General features: G+C 40.4%; 1 pseudogene; it reads right to left on the reverse strand.

Moving 5' to 3' along the window:
- Window positions 1-1,568: 1,568 nt before the first annotated feature.
- On the reverse strand, window positions 1,569-8,871 carry LOC139006443 (ATP-dependent RNA helicase DDX54-like; annotated as a pseudogene).
- Between the last annotated feature and the right edge of the window lie 262 nt (window positions 8,872-9,133).

A 9,133-nucleotide genomic window follows, 5' to 3' on the forward strand; every position in this document is an offset into this window, starting at 1 on the left:
TCTGTCAAGAATCTTTAGCCTTTGCTGGCATTCTGAATAGAACAGTGCATGGTATGTGCTGGGAGCTCCTGAAGAGAGATCCAGCGAGAGGAGAGTGACATTGTCCTTAAAGTGTTCTCTCACCGAGAGTGACAGAGAGGGAAGGAGGCAGGAAGACATGTCAGTTCTAGGAATGTCATCTCCCTGTGTAGTTTGGGGCCCAATGTGACTTGAAGGCTACAGTTTCTACTTCAGGAAACTTTAAACTCTGTCCAGTATGCAACTAGTACCTACATCTCTAAAGCTGTCTCTCCCCAAACAAGAGTGAGTAGGTACTTGGCACCACTCCATATGTGGTGAGAAGTATTGTTGCATCTAAGACATGATTATCTTTTTTATTCATTTACCTGTGGTGTTTGTGTGTGTTTTTTTAAAATATATTTTTATTGATTTCAGAGAGGAAGAGAGAGGGAGAGAGAGATAGAAACATCAACGATGAGAGAGAATCATTGATCGGCTGCCTCCTGCACACCCCCCACAACCTGAGCATGTGCCCTGACCTGGAATCCAACCATGACCTCCTGGTTCATAGGTTAACGTTCAACCACTGAGCCATGCCACTGGGCTTGTGTGGTTTTTTGTTTTTGTTTTTGTTTTTGTTTTTGTTTTTGTTTTTAACGTCAGCAAAAGATTCTAAACGAGTAAGTGCCTTGTTTTAAAAATTCCTAGGATCTATTATAATGCTAGATAAATAATAATAAATAAACATGGCTTAATAAATAAACATTTAGTTCTTTGTAGTTTTTGTATCCTTTACTTGCTTTTCATAGAATTTAAAAAACAGTATCATAGTAAATTCTTATGAAGTCAAAAAATGGCTTATTATAGAAATTATTAAATTTTTTAAAGCCTGGTAGGAAAGCTGTTTCCAGAGCTAAGGAATTTGGAATGTCAGGTTTTCTTTTTGCAAACAAATAAAATTTAAAAATAGTAAGTTCACATTCTGAATATATTCTGACATTAGAATTTTAGAAAGCAAATAATGATGCTGTAAACATACCATGGCTCTAGTAGTAGTGTAAGTACAAGGAGATGTCAGAAATTCTTCATTGAAATATCTGTCCTCTCAATAAGTTCTTCCTGAATGTCCCCACTAGTCACACTATTGTCCATTAATATCTAAAGTCCATTTCCTTTTCTAAAGACTTCTCACAAATCTGGCAATAACATATAAAAGGCTATGTTAAATATGTAAATCACTCTCTTAAGACTTTAGCTCAATAATGTGGTGGTTTCTCAAAAAATTAAACAGAGAATTGTCATGATCCAGCAATTCCACTTCTGGGGATATACCAAAAATAATTGACAGCAGAGACTCAACAGATATTTGTACATTTATGTTCATAGAAACATTATAAATAGCCAAAAGGAGAAAACAAGCCAAGTATCCATTGATGGATAAATGGATAACAAAAAAATGACGCACACACACACAATGGAATATTATCAGAAGGGGAGGAAATTCTGAAACATGCTTCAACATGGATGTAATTCAACATATGTTAAGTGAAACATATGTGTGATTCCACTTACACAAAGCACCTAGAATAATCAGATTCATGGAGACAGAAAGTAGAATTGTGGTTGCCAGAGGCTGTGAGACAGGAGGAAACGGGAGTTATTATTTAATGGGTAGAGTTTCAGTTTGGGAAGATGAAAAAAGTTTTGGATATGGATGGTGGTAATGGTTGCACAACAATGTGAATGTACTTGATGCATATAAAAATGGTTAAAATGGTACATTTTGTGTTATGTATATTTTACTATAATCAATCAATAAAACACCGAATGACTTTAGCTCATGTAAAGATATAAATAGTTACAAAACCAAAGAAAAAGCATCATCATCTATAATAATAAAAGCATAATATGCTAATTAGACCGGACAGCCAAATGACCTTCTGAACGACCTTCCGGATGAACCCTGAGCTGTGAGGGCCGAGCTCCTTGCACGAATTTCATGCATCAGATCTCTAGTGTTAATAATAATAATGCAATTAAAACAATAAATAAAAAATGACCATAGCTTTGTATCACTAAAACTTAACAGCAGAGAGTAATCTATTACAACATACAACCACCTGGAAAAAACTCAATTGTTACAGAAAGAACTTCATTTTAAATATCTGTATTAGATTAGCCAAGATAAGAGGAAACTGTGTTTTATTTAGTAGAAGTGGGGGATTTGTTACAGAAATTTAGAATTAGATAGTTGCATCCAAAAATAATCACAAATGTTGAAATGTCAATTCTCATCAAATTGATCTATAGATGCTCTCCAATCCCAATCAAAATCTCAGCAGAATTTTTTGGAAATATCAACAAGCTGACTCTAGAATTTATATGTGAAGCTAATGAACTAGGATAGCCAAAACAACTTTGAAAAGGAAGTTGGAAGACTCACACTATCTGACTTCAAGACTTACTTTACTATAAACCTTTAGTAATCAAGACTGTGGTTTTGGCCAAAGGATAGCTACTTAGATCAATGGAACATGATAGAGCCAGAATTAAACTCTCAAAATACAGTCAATTAATTTCTGACAATGATGCAAAGGCAATTCAATGGAGAAAGGTTAGACTTTCCAACAAACTGCTTGAACAATTTGATCTACATGCAAAATATAAACTCAATTCATACCTGATACTTTATATTAAAACTAGAGGCCCAATGCACGAAAATTCATACAAGAGTGGGCCTTCCTTCCCCCAGCTGCCAGCACCAGCTTCCCTCTGGCACCCGGGACCCGAGCTGGCTTCCCTCAGGCCACCCACAGGCACCCAGGACCCAGGCTGGCTTCCCTCCAGCCCCGGCTTTGACAGAAAGGATGTCCGGAATGACGTCCAGAAGACGTCCGGTCTAATTAGCATATTACCCTTTTATTATTATGGATTTGCTCAAAAGGAATCATAGACCTAATGTAAAGCTTTGAAACATTAGAAGAACTCACAGGAGAAATCTTTGTGCTATTGGATTAGGTAAAGAGTTCTTAGATATGAAATCAAAATCATAAAATGGAAAAAATCTTAAATGGAAAAATTGATACAATGACTTCACCAAAATTAAAATATTTTCCTATTTCAAAAGTCCCAGAGAAAATGGCAAGCAAAAGACTGGAAGAAAATATTTGCAAATAATATATCTATGAACAGAATACAAAGACACCTCTTTAAATTCAATAATTAGATAACACTGGCATATTATTCAGCCATAAAAAGGAATGCAATTTTGATATATGATACAACATGGATGAACTTTGAAACATTATGATTAGGGAAATAAGTCAGACACAGTAGGCAAAATATTGCATAATTCCACTTATATGAGGTACATAGAATAGAAAAATTAATAGAGACACAAATTAGAATATAGGTTACCAGGGAATGGGGGGGAAAAAGATGAGGGCAATATTAGTGTTTGGTGGGTACAGAGTTTTGGGAATGATGAAAAGTTTTGGGTATCAATAGTGATAATGGTTACACAACATTGTAAATATATTTAACTAGAGGCCCGATGCACGAAATTTGTGCACCTGTGGGACCCTGTCCCTCAGCCCCCTAATATTTATGTATTTATGTATATGTGTGTATGTATGCATATTTTGTTTTTGATTTTTAGAGTAGAAGGGAAGGCGAGAGACAGAGAGAGAAACATGGATGTGAGAAAGACACATCAATTGGTTGCCTCCTACATGTGCCCCAACTGGATTGGGTGAAACAGCACCGCTGCCGACAAGACCGACTGCTGGCGGCCCACTGGGGCTCAAGCATTGAGGGTTTGGCGATTTTCTATTTCTGCTTCCACTTTTGGTAGAGGTCCCACTTGTAGGAGCTGCTGATGTAGCAACCACTTTCTTGACCTTCTTCTTGTCCTCCTGTCCTGACTGTCCTACAAACTGCTTCTTCTTCCAGGAGCTGCTGCTGGCCCCTGGTCAGGTTCTGGGCCTCGTCCCCCATCAGGTCCAGGACAGCGCTGGCCACCTGTTGCTCAAAGGCACCCCTGACCCCACCAACACTCAGGCCCCGTTCACTGTCGAAGTCCTTTGGGCCAATAGGGGACATAGAAATCCTGGTCCAGTGTCCGGTCCTCCTCCTTCCGCCTCTTGGCTCCCCGCTCAGGTCCTGGCTGCTGCTGTTTGGGCCGATGACCTCCACACTCCCTCTTCCTCTTCCTCCTTCTCCTCCTCCTCTTCCTCCTCCTCTTTTCCAGGCTGCTCCACCTGCTGCACTGGGCAGCTCAGGGCTGGGCCAGTCAGGCCCTCCTTTCGGCCCTGCTGGAAGCTGGCGATGGCCTTGCAGTCCTTCTGTCACTTGGCCCGCATCACCTGGCTGCTCAGGTTCCGGCTGGAGGCGTTGATCTCAAAGATGGTCACTCACCAGCGGTACTGCTTGATGCTGGCCACCAGCCTCAGCCACTTTAGCTCCTCCTCCTGGAAGCTCAAGCTGCAGAGGGGGTGCAGGCCCAGCTCCTTGGCCCGCTTGATGGACTCTGGCGAGGGCGCTGGCCACCAGCGCATATACTGCTGCTGGGCATTGTCGGCCACGAGGCCCAGGCCCAGCAGCTCCAAGGATGCCTCCAGGGTGTTCCAGAGGCCGCAGTCCTCATCGTCTACAGCGGTTCTCAACCTGTGGGTTGCAACCCCTTTGGCGATTGAACGACCCTTTCACAGGGGTCGCCTAAGACCATCCTGCATATCAGATATTTACATTATGATTCATAATAGTAGCAACATTACAGTTATGAAGCAGCAACGAAAATAATTTTATGGTTGGGTCACAACATGAAGAACTGTATTTAAAGGGCCAGAAGCTTGAGAACCACTGGTCTACCACCTCTGTGGCACCCAGCCCAGCACGCTATCCACCCTGACCACACTTGAGGGCTCCTCGTGGGGGTGGGTGAGGGTGACGGTCCAGCAGGTAGGGGACCTCGTCTGGGGCCACCAAGCAGTAGGCTGCGCCACTTCGGCCAGCCTAGGCCACACGACCCACACGGTGCAGAAAGAGCTTGCCCTTGGCTGGGAAGCTGAAGTTGATGATGTTGTCCAGCAGTGGGATGTCCAGGGCCCTGGCCACCAGGTCAGTCATGATGAAGGTGGAGCACTTGTTGTGGGTGAATTTGGCCACGTTGATCTTGCGGCCATCTGGTCCAGGGCGCTGTAGATATGGGGGCAGGTCACCCACTGGAGCGGCCTTAGGTAGGCAGATGCTCAATGCCTGAGCCTGGGTGGGGTGGGGGGGCAATGGGGGTCAGGTGGCTGGGGGGAAAGGCTGGAAGATAGGGGGGCCGATGGAGGAGGATGGGTGGTTGGCCACCGCAGTGCACATCATAGTGACGGGCTGTTCTGCTGTTCGGTTGATTTGCATATTACCCTTTTATTATATAGGATACTACTGTATTTACAAATGGTTAAAAAGTTAAACATGTATATTTTACTACAATTTTTTATTATTTAAAGTATTACACATAGTAGTACATATATCTCTTTTACTATAATTTTTAAAACTTTAATAAGAAAAAAAATTCAAAATTTTTAAATGAGCGAAGTTTTGAATAAACACTTCACAAAAGAAAATACAGGAATGGCTAATAAGACCATGAAAGAAATGCTCACATTGTTTGTCATAAGAAAATGCAAATTGAAACCACAATGAGATGCTGATACATACTCACATGAATGGCAATAATAATAAAAAAAAAGGCTGACAATATTAAGTGCTGTATGAGTATAGAACATTCATTTATAGCTGGTAGGAATGTAAAATGGTACAGCAACATTAGGAAGAAGTTTGGCAGTTTCGTAAAAATTTAAACATAAAATACTATGTGACTTAATAATTCTAGTCCTAAGTATTTATGCAAGAGAAATAAAAACATATTCACACAAAACCCTGTATACAAATCTTTATAGCAGTGTTATTTCATAATCACCAAAACTTGGAAACAACTCTTATGAAATATATGTTTATAATGAAATTCCACTCAGCAATAGAAAGGAACAAACTATTGATACAAGCAACAACATTGATGAATCTCCAAATACATTGTTCTAAGTGAAAGAAGCCACACTCTAAAGGCTACACACATCCATCTGTATGTTCCACTTATATGGCATTTTAGAAAGGACAACTGTAGGGTGAAGAACAGATCAGTAGTTGCCAGGAGTCAGAGGTTGGGGGAAGGGTTAACTGCAAAGGGACTGCAGAGGGAACTTTTTTGGATGATGCAACTGTTCTACACCTTGACTACTGAGGTGGTTACATGCATTTGTAAAATTCATAGAAGAGTTTGTTTTACTGTATTAAATTGGAATATAAAATTTAAAAATAATCACATATATGAAAGTCTAGTCAATAATAATCCTGGAGAGCTATTGAGGTGCTTAGTGAAACAATGACTATATGATCAAGAAACATATTTTTAAAAAAATACCAAGAGCCCTAGCTTGTTTGGCTCAGTGGATAGAGCATCGGCCTGCCGACCTAAGAGTCCCAGTTTCAATTCCAGTCAAGGGCACATGTCTGGGCTCTATCCCCAGTAGGGGCGTGCAGGAGGCAGCCTATCAATGATTCTCTCTCATCATTGATGTTTCTATCTCTCTCTCCCTCTCCCTTTCTCTCTGAAAACAATAAGTATACTATACATATGTGTGTGTGTGTGTGTGTGTGTGTGTATAAAAGGATAATATGCAAATTGTCCCCACAGGAGTTCAACCGGGAGACCAATCGCTTGCTATGACGTGTGCTGACCACCAGGGGGAAGCACTGAGTGAAAGGAGGCCCCAGCCGGCAGCTGGAAGGTCCCAATTGACCCTGATCACTGGCCAGGCCTAGGGACCCTACCCGTGCACTATTTTTATGCACTGGGCCTCTAGTATATATATGCTAGTATTACCAAGAAGGATGCTGCAGAGTATGTGAAGAGATGAGCTAATGTTATAAACATTATGCCAGGCATGATTATGTATTTTTGCACTATTTTGCACCAGAAATTGTCTTTCATATATGCATGGGTAAATGAATCATTATATTACTTCAAAGATAGACCCAAGCTATATGTTAAAGAATGCTATAAAATTAACCACTACACGATATACTAAGAGCCATAATAATAGACGAACACATTTTGCCAACAGCTAAGTCATTCCACTATCTGATAAAAGTAAAACGTTAGTGGAAAAAATGTCTTGCTATTAAAAACATCAGAGAAATTTATTCGGTTTGGGCAGCATGGGGGTGTGTGCTTCTGGCAGAGTAGCTGGAAGCAAATGTGGAAACTCAAAACCATCAAAGTAAAGCCGCTTATCCTCTTAACAACTGGCATGACTTCATATACATGAAATCTAACTTGGACATCTTAGCCGGTAGAAACCCTTTGATGTCAGTCAAGGAACAATGACTTCTACTAGTATATACTTGCTAAATAACCAGAAGTTTCCATCTCCATTATTATAAAGCTCTTCTGTTATATAAGTTAAGACCAGATTGATTTTACAAATGATCACATCTTACATTTGTAAAATGTATTAACTGTGTGGAGAACTTTTTTTGTAAAATATATGTTTATTAATTTCAGAGAGGAAGAGAGAGGGAGAGAGAGATAGAAACATCAATGATGAGAGAGAATCATTGATCTGCTGCCTCCTGCATGCCCCCTACTGGGGTTTGAGCCCACATCCTGGGCATGTGCCCTTGACCTGAATCGAACCCGGGACCCTTCCGCAGGCCAATGCTCTATCCACTGAGCGAAACCGGCTAGGGCAGTGTGGAGAACTTTTACGTACTAGTATATACATTTCCTCATTTAAACTTAAAATTTATGCTTGGATTTGTAAGGATTTTAGAAACTTTCAAACCTATAAAATTCTGTTATTTCAAATTAGTTCAGTTTTACAGCAATTGAGTCATGAAATACATATAATTATAAACATTCCAATTCATTTTGGGCCTTTATTCTCTATAATAACAAGAAATTATAGGATTTCTAGAAACCTACAGTTTAAGCAGCTGCCACCAACAGTGGGTGGTATTTGAGCTACGGATCTGATTCAAGTAGCAAGTAAGACTCTACCTCTCTCTCAGACCACACCACACCAAACATCATCTTGTCACATGAATAGAAAGCTAGAGGTTTCTAATTTCATACCTGAGATATTTTCAGTACAATCCTTTCATTTTACAAGTGAGACAATTGAGGACCCAAGAAGCTAAGTGATAAATACTTTGATAAATATTTAGATACAAAAATGTAGATTAAAAAATAGTTCCAGAGTAGAACCAAGACAACTCAAATATTTTACAACTTCCAGCTGATTCTATACCTCTCTCATTTTTTAAAAAACCTAGAATAGCCCTGGCTGGTTTGGCTCAGTAGATAGAACATCGGCCTGTGGATTGAAGGGTCCCTCGTTTGATTCTGACCAGGGCCACGTGCCTGGGTTGCAGGCTCAATCCTCAGTAGGGGGTGTACAGGAGGCAGCCAATCAATGATTCTCTCTCATCATTGATGTTTCTGTCTCTCCCTCTTCCTTCCTCTCTGAAATCAATAAAAATATATATTTTAAAAACCTAGAATAGAAATAAGTATAATTATATGTAAACTTCTATTTGTCTGGAAGGCCACAGAAAACCCTGGGCAGAAGGAATCGGAGGTTGGCTGGTTGCCCCTTGGGAGGACTCAGTGGGTTCCAGGATGATGGGCTACCTGCAAATCCACTAAGCTTTGGGACTTTCGAGTCTCCCTGGCATTCAGAGTAAGCGGGAGCAGCTGGTAAAGGCAAATGTTTATACAGAGCTTACAGTATTCCAGTCACAGTACTTTATGTAGATCATTCCGCAATAATTCCACGAGGCATTATTATCATGATCACTTTACAGATAAGGAAACTGAGGTCCAAAAAATTTAAATAACTTTTCTGAAGTTATGCAGGGAGTAAGCTGTAGAGCTAAGATTAGGAACCATCAGTCTGGCTCTAAGCATTCTGTTGAGCTACCTCAGAAAAACAGCTCGGTCTTCGATATTACCTGTAAGTGCTAAGCATTGTTCCCAAGGGCTTTACATATATATATTAAGCTCTTAACCCTCATAACAACC

This window comes from Myotis yumanensis, unplaced genomic scaffold (genome assembly GCF_028538775.1).
Source record: "Myotis yumanensis isolate MYYU_CA2020_CCGP unplaced genomic scaffold, mMyoYum1.0.hap1 SCAF_3, whole genome shotgun sequence".
Lineage (NCBI taxonomy): Eukaryota > Metazoa > Chordata > Mammalia > Chiroptera > Vespertilionidae > Myotis > Myotis yumanensis.